The sequence below is a fragment of the Hypanus sabinus genome, chromosome 20, assembly GCF_030144855.1.
Source record: "Hypanus sabinus isolate sHypSab1 chromosome 20, sHypSab1.hap1, whole genome shotgun sequence".
NCBI classification, from domain to species: Eukaryota; Metazoa; Chordata; class Chondrichthyes; order Myliobatiformes; family Dasyatidae; genus Hypanus; species Hypanus sabinus.
This window is the reverse complement of record NC_082725.1, coordinates 1,016,055-1,028,992: the sequence shown is the minus strand read 5'-3', so window position 1 is coordinate 1,028,992 and position 12,938 is coordinate 1,016,055. Positions and strand designations below refer to the sequence as shown.

Below are 12,938 nucleotides of genomic sequence, written 5' to 3'. Positions count from 1 at the left end.
TTCTCTGTAATCTCGTTATTTTGTTGACATCTTTCCTATAATTCGGTGACCAGAACTGTACACAATATTCCAAATATGGCCTTACCAATGCCTTGTACAAGTTTAACATTACATCCCAACTCCTATACTCAATGCTCTGATTTATAAAGGCCAACATACCAAAAGCTTTCTTCACCACCCTATCCACATGAGATTCCACCTTCAGGGAACTATGCACCATAATTCCTAGATCACTCTGTTCTACTGCATTCTTCAATGCCCTACCATTTACCATGTATGTCCTATTTGAATTATTCCTACCAAAATGTAGCACTTCACACTTATCAGCATTAAACGCCATCTGCCATCGTTCAGCCCACTCTTCTAACTGGCCTAAATCTCTCTGGAAGCTTTGAAAACCTACTTCATTATCCACAACGCCACCTACCTTAGTATCATATGCATACTTACTAATCCAATTTACCACCCCATCATCCAGATCATTAATGTATATGACAAACAACATTGGACCCAGTACAGATCCTTGAGGCACACCACTAGTCACCGGCCTCCAACCTGACAAACAGTTATCCACCACTACACTCTGGCATTTCCCATCCAGCCACTGTTGAATCAGTTTTACTACTTCAAGATTAATACCTAACGATTGAACCTTCCTAACTAACCTTCCATGCGGAACCTTGTCAAAGGCCTTACTGAAGTCCATATAGACAACATCCACTGCTTTACCCTCGACAACTTTCCTAGTAACCTCTTCAAAAAATTCAATAAGGTTTGTCAAACATGACCTTCCACACCATACATCCATATTGACTGTCCCTAATCAGACCCTGTCTATCCAGATAACTATATATACCATCTCTAAGAATACTTTCCATTAATTTACCCACCACTGATGTCAAAACTGACAGGCCTATAATTGCTAGGTTTACTCACATTAGAACCCTTCTTAAACAATGGAACCACATGAGCAATATGCCAATCCTCCGGCACCATCCCTGTTTCTAATTACATTTGAAATATTTCTGTCAGAACCCCTGCCATTTCCACACTAACTTCCCTCAAGGTCCTAGAGAATATCCTGTCGGGACCTGGCGATTTATCCACTTTTATATTTCTTAAAAGCACCAGTACTTCCTCCTCTTTAATCGTCATAGTTTCCATAACTTCCCTACTTGTTTCCCTTACCTTACACAATTCAATATCCTTCTCCTTAGTGAATACCGAAGAAAAGAAATTGTTCAAAATCTCCCCATCTCTTTCAGCTCCACACATAGCTGTCCACTCTGATTCTCTAAGGGACCAATTTTATCCTTCACTACCCTTTTGCTATTAATATAACTGTCGAAACCCTTCGGATTTATTTTCACCTTACTTTCCAAAGGAACTTCGTATCTTCTTTTGGCTTTTCTAATTTCTTTCTTAAGATTCTTCTTACATTCTTTATATTCCTTGAGCACCTCATTTACTCCATGTTACCTATATTTATTGTAGATCTCTCTCTTTTTCCCAACCAAGTTTCCAATATCCCTTGAAAACCATGGCTCTCTCAAACTTTTAACCTTTCCTTTCAACCTAATGGGAACATAAAGATTCTGTACCCTCAAAATTTCACCTTTAAATGACCTCCATTTCTCTATTACATCCTTCCCATAAAACAAATTGTCCCAATCCACTCCTTCTAAATCCTTTTGCATCTCCTCAAAGTTAGCCTTTCTCCAATCAAAAATCTCAACCCTGGCTCCAGTCCTATCCTTCTCCATATTTATATTGAAACTAATGGCATTGTGATCACTGGACCCGAAGTGCTCCCTAATACATATCTCCGTCACCTGACCTATTTCATTCCCTAACAGGAGATCCAACACTGCCCCTTCTCTAGTCGGTACCTCTATGTATTGCTGCAAAAAAACTACCCTGCACACATTTTACAAACTCCAAACCATCCATCCCTTTTACAGAGCAAACTCGAGGAAATCTGCAGATGCTGGAAATTCAAACAACACACACAAAATGCTGGTGGAACACAGCAGGCCAGGCAGCATCTATAGGGAGAAGCACTGTTGACGTTTTGGGCAGAAACCCTTCGTCAGGACTAACTGAAAGGAAAGATACTAAGAGATTTGGAAGTAGGAGGGGGAGGGGAAAATGTGAAATGATAGGAGAAGACCGGAGGGGGTGGGATGAAGCTAAGAGCTGGAAAGGTGATTGGCAAAAGTGATACAGAGCTGGAGAAGGGAAACGATCATGGGACTGGAGGCCTAGGGAGAAAGAAAGGGGGAGGGGAGCACCAGAAGGAGATGGAGAACAGGCAGAGAGAGAGAGAGAAAAAAACAACTAAATATATCAGGGATGGGGTAAGAAGGGGAGGAGGGGCATTAATGGAAGTTAGAAAAGTCAATGTGCATGCCATCAGGTTGGAGGCTACCCAGCTGGTATATAAGGTGTTGTTCCTCCAACCTGAGTGTGGCTTCATCTTGACAGTAGAGGAGGCCATGGATAGACATTTCAGAATGGGAATGGGACGTGAAATTAAAATGTGTGGCCACTGGGAGATCCTGCTTTCTCTGGCAGACAGAGCATAGGTGTTCAGCGAAACGGTCTCCCAGTCTGCGTTGGGTCTCGCCAATATATAAAAGGCTTAACCGGGAGCACTGGACACAGCATACCACACTAGCCAACTCGCAGGTGAAGTGTCGCCTCACCTGGAAGGACAGTTTGGGGCCCTGATTGGTGGTAAGGGAGGAAGTGTAAGGGCAGGTATAGCACTTGTTCCGTTTACAAGGATAAACGCCAGGAGGGAGATCGGTGGGAAGGGATGGGGGCGGGGAACGAGTAGACAAGGGAGTCATGTAGGGAGCGATCCCTGTGGAAAGTAGAAAGAGGGGGAAGGGAAAGATGTGCTTGGTAGTGGGATCCCGTTGGAGGTGGCGGAAGTTACGGAGAATTATACATTGGACCTGGAGGCTGGTGGGGTGGTAGGTGAGGACAAAGGGGAACCCTATCCCGAGTGGGATGGCAGGCGGATGGGGTGAGGGCAGATGTGCAGGAAATGGGAGAGATGCGTTTGAGAGCAGAGTTGATGATGGAAGAAGAGAAGCCCCTTTGTTTAAAAAAGGAAGACATCTCCTTCGTCCTAGAATGAAAAGCCTCATCCTGAGAGCAGCTGACGGAGAAATTGAGACGGAGGAATTGTGAGAAGGGAATAGCCTTTTTTGCAAGAGACAGGGTGGGAAGAGAAATAGTCCAGATAGCTGTGAGAGTCTGTAGGCTTATAGTAGATATCAGTAGATAGGCTGTCTCCACAGAAAGATCAAGAAAGGGGAGGGAAGTGTCAGAAATGAACCAGGTAAATTTGAGGGCAGGGTGAAAGTTGGAGGCAAAGTTAATGAAGTTAACGAGCTCAGCATGTGTGCAGGAGGAAGCGCCAATGCAGTCGTCGATGTAGCAAAGGAAAAGAGTGGGACGGATACCCATGTAACACTTACCCAAAAGGCTAGGGGAAAAGGAGATCCAGCCACACACCAATCCCACCTCCCGTACACGCAGGTGCTGTGAGAATCGAGTTTATGCCTCGTGCCCGCCCACAGTATCAAACCCACAACAAATACTGTTATGAAATACAATTTAAAGAGTTTACTAAAATTAAAAGAGTATTAGGCAATACAATATATATGCAAGGTAAACAAACAAAAAGGCGCCAACTTATCAAAGTTCAGTCTGTTTAGTGCACTCGTTGGAGCTCAATCAACGAACCAATCGACCCATCGTCGCTTGCCTCTGACCTCCACGTCTTCGCACCTAGGACCACGCCCGGTGGTCTTCCGAGCAGTGCAGCGCACATCCTCCTTCCTCGACGTCTTCCTCCCGCACTCTCCCAAAAAGCCCACGAAAACCCCTCCCCCAAGTTCCCAGCATCACAAGACACAATAACATTCCCGATTGATTAACAAATGAATACAATTACCATATCAGCCATTCTAAAGCGAAACAACGGCGAGAGAAACACTTATCTGAAAAAGAAGCATCCCTACTCTTAACAAACCAAAAAAACCCATCTTCAGTAACAAACACAGGACATTGTACACCCGTATAGACTTGGAACATGGACTGTTCCACAAAGCCAACAAAAAGGCAGGCAGGCATAACTGGGACCCATGCGGGTGCCCATGGCTACATCTTTGGTTTGGTGGAAGTGGGACAAGCCAGAGGAGAAATTATTGAGAGTAAGAACTAATTCCACTAGATGGAGTAGAGTGGTGGTAGAGGGGAATTGGTTAGGTCTGGAATCCAAAAAGAAGCAAAGAGCTTTGAGACCTTGCTGGTGGGGGATGGAGGTATATAGGGACTGGACGTCCATGGTGAAAATAAGGCGATGGGGTCCAGGGAACTTAAAATCATTGAAAAAATTCAAAGCGTGAGAAGTGTCACGAACATAGGTGGGAAGAGATTGAACAAGAGGGGGATAAAACAGTGTCAAGGTATGCAGAAATGAGTTCAGTGGGGCAGAAGCGAGCTGAGACACTGGTGTGGCCTTTTATATATTGGTGAGACTGGGAGACCATTTCGCTGAACACCTACGCTCGGTCTGCCAGAAAAAGCAGGATCTCCCAGTGGCCACACATTTTAATTCCATATTTCATTCCCATTCTGATATGTCTATCCATGGCCTCCTCTACTGTCAAGATGAAGCCACACTCAGGTTGGAGGAACAACACCTTATACACTGGCTGGGTAGCCTCCAACCTGATGGTATGAACATTGACTTCTCTAACTTCTGTTAATGCCCGTCCTCCCCTTGTTACCCCATCCCTGATATATTGTTGTTTTTTTTTCTCTCTCTGCTATCATTCTGCCTGTTCTCCATCTCCCTCTGGTGCTCCCCTCCCCCTTTCTTTCTCCCTAGGCCTCCCGTCCCATGATCGTTTCCCTTCTCCAGCTCTGTATCACTTTTGCCCATCACCCTTCCAGCTCTTAGCTTCATCCCACCCCCTCCGGTCTTCTCCTATCATTTCACATTTTCCCCTCCCCCTCCTACTTTCAAATCTCTTAGTATCTTTCCTTTCAGTTAATCCTGACAAAGGGTTTCTGCCCGAAACGTCGACAGTGCTTCTCCCTGTAGATGCTGCCTGGCTTGCTGTGTTCCACCAGCATTTTGTTGTGTTGTTGTCCCTTTTACAGTATGGGCTTCCCAGTCTATGTGTGGAAAATTAAAATCTCCCACAATCACAACCCTGTGCTTACCACAAATATCTGCTATCTCCTTGCGAATTTGCTCCTCCAATTCTTGCTCCCCATTAAGTGGTCTATATTACACCCTTATAAGTGTTACTACACCTTTCCCATTCCTCAATTCCACCCAAATAATCTCCCTAGATGACCCCTCTAATCTATCCTGCCAGAGCACCGCTGTAATATTTTCTCTGACAAGCAACGCAATACCTCCCCCTCTTGTCCCTCCGATTCTGTCACACCTGAAACAACAGAATCCAGGAATATTTAGTTGCCAATCACACCCCTCCTGCAGCCATGTTTCACTAATAGCTACAACATCATATTTCCAGGTATCAGTCCATGCTCTAAGCTCATCCACCTTTCTTACAATGCTCCTAGCATTAAAATAAATGCATTTAAGAAATTCTCCACCTCTTCCTCTCTGTTTATCTCTAACAGTACAAAAAACTTTACTGTCTTCTTTTTCTTCCTTCTCCCATACACCTGTTCCTACACTCTGGTTCCCCTCCCCCCTTATATCTGGTTTAAATCCACAGGAGCCTCTCTAGCAAACCTACCTGCAAGAATATTTGTCCCCCTCCAGTTCAGATGTAAACCGTCCACCTGGAACAGGTCCCACCTTCCCTGGAAATCTGCCCAATTATCTATAAATCTGAAGCCCTCCCTCCTGCACCATGTCTTCAGCCACGTGTTGATCTGCACTATCTTACTACTTCTAAACCCACCTGCACGTGGCACGGGTAGCAATCCTGAGATTGCTATCCTGGAGGTCCTGTCCTTTAACTTGGCACCTAGCTCCCTAAACTCACCTTTCAGGACCTCATCACTCTTCCTACCCACGTCATTGGTCCCTACATGGACCACGACATCCGGCTGCTCACCCCCTCTCTTGAGAATACTGAGAACTTGATCCAAGATATCGCGGACCCTGGCACCAGGGAGGCAACAGACCATCTGGGATTCTTGATCTCTTCCACAGAACCTCCTATCTGTCCCCCTAACTGTCAAATCCCCTATCATCACTGCTCTCCTCTTTTCCCTCCTTCCCTTCTGAGCTGAGGGTCCAGTCTCGGTGCCAGAGACACAACCACTGCAACTTGTCCCTGGTAGTTTGTCCCCACCAACAGTATCCAAAACGGTATACTTATTGTTGATGGGAACGGCCACAGGGGTGCTCTGTTCTTCCTGTCTAATCCCCTTCCCTCTCCTGACAGTCACCCAACTACCTGTCTCCTGACTCCTAGGGGTGACTACCTCCCTGAAACTCCTGTCTATTTCTGCCTCTGCCTCCTGAATGATCCGAAGTTCATGCAGCTCCAGCTCCAGTTCCCTAACATGGTTTGTCAGGAGGTGCAGCTGGATGCACCTTTTGCAGGTGTAGTCATCGGGGACAACAGTGCTCGCCCTGACTTCCCACATACTGCAAACGGAGCACTCAACTGCCCTAACTGCTGCCTCCATTACCTACTCCTAATCTAATTAGATTAATTAAAGGAGTTTACCTGGCCTTACCTCACCTGGAGTGAAGCTCATACTCAGCCTCTACTCGCTTTTTAAATTCCCCCGCTGATCTCAGAGGCCAACCTTCATGCTCTTGCGCAGTCATGCCCCGTTCAGACCTCACCTTGCCTGTTCTCGCCAAAGCCTGATTGAGCCAAAGCCAACCCATTCTGCCTCGGTCCACTCCGATGATGGCTGCTATGACAATTGCTACAACCAGCTATTGCTGATTCATCAGAGAATTTCTGCAGATGACATGACTCAGTCTTGTATCTAAAGTCTGAGGTATTCAGGGTAAACAGGAAGGGAGCTAGTACAGTCCCCTGTGGGGTCCCAGTGCTGCTTATGACCGTGTCTAACACACGACTCTGAAGCTGCACAAACTGTGGTCTGCCGGTCAAGTAGTCCATAATCCAGGATACAATGGAAGTGCCAACCTGCATTGAATGGAGCTTTTCCCCAGCAATGAGGGTTGTATGGTACTGAAGACACTTGAGAAATAAAAAAAACACGATCCTCACAGAGCTGCCAGTGGGAGTAGGCTCTGTTCAGCAGGCAGATGACAGCATCATCGACTCCAGTGTGCTCCTGGTAGCAAACTAACTGCAGGGGATTGGGGGCTGATCTAACCAGGGGTCAGAGGTGAGCCAGGACCAGCCTCTCTAGGGTCTTCATGATGTGTGAGGTCACGGCCACTGTACGGTTGTCATTCAAGACTTTCAGCTGGCCCTTCTTGTGTACTGGGACCACACATGGTGTTTTTGACGTAGTCTGGACTCTTTCCAGGCTGAGACTCAGATTGAAAATGCTCTGGAGAACTCCACACAGCTGCTCCGCACACTCCTTCAGAACCTTGGGGTTCACACCATCCAGTCCCAATGGTTTGCCATGTCTGAGTTTCCCCAGAGCCCTGTGGCAAGTGGAGTAAAGTTATCTCCTCTGGTTCAAGAGCCTGATGCTTGAGTGGTAATAACTGTTCCTGAACCTGATGGTGTGAAGCCTGAGTCTCCTGTTTCTCCTTCCTGATGGTTGCAGCAAGAAGAGAGCATGACCTGAATGATGAGACTCCTTGGTGATAGATGCTGCTTTTTTTGTTACAGCATTCTGTGTAGATGTGCTCAATGGTGAGAGGGCTTTACTCATGATGGACTGGTCCGTATCCACTACTTTTTGAAGGTTTTCCTGGTTAAGGGCATTGGTGTTTCTATACCAGGCTGAAATGCAACCAGTCAATATGCTCTCCCCCATCTATAGAGCTTGTCAAAGATTAAGATAACATGCCAAATCTTCACAAATTTCTAAGAAAGTAAAGGTGCTGCTGTGCTTTGTTTGTAATGGCACTCTTCTACTTATGTGAGGTGGTTGTTGTGGCACCACTCAGCCAGATTTTCAGTTTCCCTCCTATATTCTGATTCATCACCACCTTTGATTCAGCCAATGACAATGGTGTTGTCAGCAAACCTAAATATGGCACTAGAGCTGTGCTTAGCCACACAGTCATAAGTGTAAAGCGAGTTGAATAGGGGCTAAGCAATGGCCCTGTAGTGTACTTGTGCTGATGGAGATTGTGGAGGAGATGTCGTTGTCAATCCAAACTGACTGGGGTCTACAAGTGTGGAAATCACGGGTCTAGTTGCACAAGGAGATATTGAGACGAAGATCTTGATATTGAGATGAAGGTAGAGCTTATTGATTAGCTTTGAGGGGATAATAGTATTGAATGTCAGGCTGTAGTCAATGAAGGGCATCCTGATGTGTGCTTCTTCAATGTCCAGATGTTCCAGGGCTGAGTGAAGAGCCAATGAAATTACATCTACTGGTGAGCTGTTGTGCAAATTAGAGCAGATCCAAGTTGCTTCTCAGGCAGGATTTGATACGTTTCATCACCAATCACTCAAAGCACTTCATCACAGTGGATGGAAATGCTACTGGACGATAGTCATTGAGGCAGGTTACCACATTTTTCTTGGGCATCGGTATAACTGAAGTCTGCTTGAAGCAGTTGGGTATCCTGGACTGCCAAAGTGAGAAGTTCAAGTTCTCAGTGAACACTTCACCCAGTTGATCAGCACAGGTCTTTAGTATTTGGTCAGGTACCCTGTCTGGGCCAGATGCTTTCCATGGGTTAACAACACAGAGACAGAAGATCCTCTGTGAGTTTTGAATGTGTTTGGAGTTAAATTTATATCCCTGAAGATAAATGAATTGTGTTTTAATCTACTTAGTTAGCTGGATGAGTCTTTTCCTTGGGAGAGAGATGGGACTCACTGTGGAGAATAAACAGGGAAGTGAACAAGTCTTCGGATGTTGGGTGGTTACAGTATAACCTCTGTTTAGAGAGGGTTTTCTTGACTATCTATATTGAATAGAGTTTAAGATCTTTGAGTTTAGAACTTCAAAATACCATCACAATTCTTACTGCTGAACTAAGCACACTGCAAACAAAATCTAGCAGGATTCAGAAAAAAAAACTTATATACTTGTAGTTTGTAATATAATATAAAATTATTAATTCTATTTTATGTCACTACATATATGACTTCATAAATCTAATTTAATTTAACATATCATGAAGACATATAATGAAATCAACTGGAATTTGTTGCTGAAATGGACCGGGGTCTGGAATGAACTGTGGTCTGGAGTGAACGGGAGTTTGTTTCTGAGTATCCTGTAGACACACTGGGAACAATACTTGAACATTTATGATGGAAAAGTCAATGAGATTTGTACAAATTATATACTTCTTTTGCAGATACAAGATAATCTGCAGTACCTCAAAAAAGGAAAGTGACCTATATTTGCCTGCATATAACCTCGAGAATCAGCTGTGTCTGCTTCAGTCAGATTACTTACTCTTCAGCTGTGCAGGTTCACATGAATATTACAATAGAATCTGTCCATGCCGAGATTACATCAAAGGGCAAGTTGCATTGTGCCAGGGTTGTCTGGAAAGCAAAATGAACAACTAATCTGCATGTTTACAGATACTAAAGAACCAACTACCTTCAAATGAGCTAACATGTGCCAATCTGCCAGTAATGTTGCAGCAACAAAGAGATTACATTGGTGATCAGGTGGGAGAGCAAGCACCAACAACATAGAACTCTCAAAATCTGGAAACAAAAATACTGCAGATGCTGAAAATAGACAATAAAACCAAAACCAAAACCAAATATCAGCATCTCACTCTTTGATGTGAAATTTTAACTCTGTTTCTCTCCCCACAGATGCATCCTGATCTGCTGAGTATTTCCAGCATTTTCTGTTATATTATCCTTTCAATCGCATTGTGCAACTTTAAAATCTCTTTGTGTTTTACACTCCAGTCCTGGAAGCTGTAATGATATTCAGAGCTATGCGTACTTTCAGAGATATCAGTTAGGTGTACCAATCTCCAGCCTACAGCCATTCACATTGTGACATTAAGGTGTCAGTTTTTTGAAACTGTACACCAAAGTCAGGTTTGAAGGGATCAAAGAGAGCTCTGGAATGAGTTCTCTGTTACCTAAATATGTTTCCAACATTGTTACCAACATACTGTAACTTAATAGATTAGTGGGTCTGAAGTCTCATGCAGGCTAGACACATAAGAATGTTGTGAAGAACACCATTAATCAGATGGAGTTTTGCAACAATCCTGTGATTGCACAGACACCATTACTGATCCTAATATCTCACTTTTGATTTTTTTTAATTTTCTTGATTATAAACTCATACCTGCTTTGTGTCTTTTACCTCTTGAGCCCTGCCCAAGCATCTTGATACTAGTCAAATAGCTTAATCACTTTAGACCATAAGACAATGAGACAAAGGAGCAGAATTTGGCCTTTTGTCCCATAAAGTCTGCTCCACTATTCTATCATGGCTGATAATCAGAATTAGGTTTAATATCATATGGCATACATTGTGAAAGTTGTTGTATTTCATTGTACATCTGCTGCAAAGTTATGACAAATATGGGAAAAAAACCTGAATTACAATAAGTATATATAAATGGTTAAACTAAGATAATAGTGCAAAAACAGAATTATTTTTAAATAGTAGTGAGGTAATTTCCCTCTCAACCCCATTTGTCTTCCTTCCTTACTTCTCTATTGTAATTGGTTAAAGTTACTGGATCGTTGATTGGAAAACATGAGGTTACATTTTCTTTAAATACAAATAGTTATATAAAAGCTTCAAAAACTATTGGAGGGGGATACACAATGCCCTACAAGACATCTTTAAATGTGAAATACCCTTGGAGAGTAAGACCATATATTTTGGATATATACCTCAAGAATGGTTGAAAAGAGATAAATTTTTAATGAATATACTGCTGGTGGCTGGTAAAAAGACCCTTACCAGGAAATAGTTATCACAGGAGAGTCCAACTTTAAGTACATGGATGGAAATTACAATGGACATTTACAAAATAGAGAAGATAACAGCATCTGTTAATCATAAGCTGGAACAATTTGATTCATACTGGGAAAAACGGTTTAACTACATAATGCCTCATAGGCCTGATTTTATTCTCACAAATCAATGAATCTGTTGTTAAAAAAAAGATCACTCCCTACTTGTACATAGTTCTTTCCTTTTGCTTGTTTTTTCTTTCTGCTCTTTTCTATAAGTGTATACCTCAGATAAATACTTTGTGGAGATTCGTGATATATATGATATAAATGTACAATGTCTGAAATACATCTTATGGAAATGTTTGTTTGATGATGAACTTCAATAAAAAAAATAAATTACAAAAAAGAATTTAAAAAAAGGAAATGGGTGTTCTGGATTCCTTCTACAGTCCAAAGCTGTACCTGGTAGTCTAATTGTAAATTCTCCTGACCTTAGGTTAGAGTTAAATTGAGGTTCCCAGCAGTTCTGACAACTCAAAGACCTAGAAGGGCCTACTCTGCACTGTATCGCTAAATAAAAGTAAATAAAATAAATGTCATCAGTGGTAACCATGAAACAACTCTCTGGTTCACTGATGGAAGGAAATTTGGGATTTCACCCAATTACCATTACAAAACCGTAAGTCTTTTACCATCCTCCAAAATAGCTGCAAAGGGCAATCAATTCATGAGAACATAGGAGAGATGATAACTGTCTACATTTACGAGGGTGACCAAGTACATAATGGTACATACAATAACTCTAATTCCCATACACAACATGATCTGGAGTTCCACAGGGAAAGAAAAACTGCAAACTATCTGCAGACAAAGTGGAAATTTAAAGCCAATAACAGAATCAGACTCCGGGAACATAGACACAGGTTAGGCTAAAGTGCATGTATAGAGCAGACCATCCGTGGAAGGTTCAGTAATAGTCATGGAAGAGAACTTCTGGCTGAGTTCAAGTGACAGATATTATTGGGCCAATTTTCACTAAGAATGTGTGTGTAAAGGGTTAAACTTTGGACTTGCTCTCAGAAAGGAGCAACAATCATATCTTACAATTTCCAAAATAAAATGAAAGATTGCATCCACTGTGCTCAACTTACAATGCCTTCAGCTCTAATGGTTCTGTGGGTTCAAGTTAATTCCAGACATAAGCAGAAAGTACAAACTGAAATGTCTGTGTGTTATCAGTGGTGTTGAAGAAAATTAAAGATTTTTCAAATTTATGGATGAATAGTTTGTCCAAACTTTCACCAACACTAACAAAATATTTATCAACTCATCAGTAATTTTTCAAGATCAGATTGTATTTGTAAATGATTATGCACCTGCATATTTTAGAAACTTATTTTCTTTCAAAATATTTAATTAGATCTATCAGAAAAATAAAATAAGATTTTTATTTACAAACAAGAGGAGATTTATTGAGAGTAAGAACTAATTCCACTAGACGGAGGAGAGTGGTGGTAGAGCGTTATTGAGAGAGGTTTTTATTTGTGCTGTTTTTAAATCACCTTTTGAAAGCAGATGTTGACTAGGTCAGTGGTTCTCAAACTTCTTCTGTTCATGGCCCTCTTGTGACATTCACGTACCTCTGAACAGTTATTGTGCGTTGTTAAACTGGAGTACAGATAATGATTGGCCTACCACAACCACCCCCTACCACAGACATGCTAAACTGTTTTGCTGCCTCATTTGCATAATCTATCATAATTTCCCATTCATTTCATATTCAGGCTTCCAATTAAATTACATATATTCACTTCTTTGTATTTATATTTTAGGAATATTTCATTAAAATAGATAACTTAT

General features: G+C 42.4%; 1 pseudogene; it reads left to right on the top strand.

Annotated features, from left to right (window-relative positions):
• The window catches only part of LOC132378222 (alpha-1,6-mannosylglycoprotein 6-beta-N-acetylglucosaminyltransferase A-like), a 130,517-nt pseudogene extending 119,142 nt beyond the window's left edge, over positions 1-11,375 (top strand).
• Positions 11,376-12,938: the final 1,563 nt, after the last annotated feature.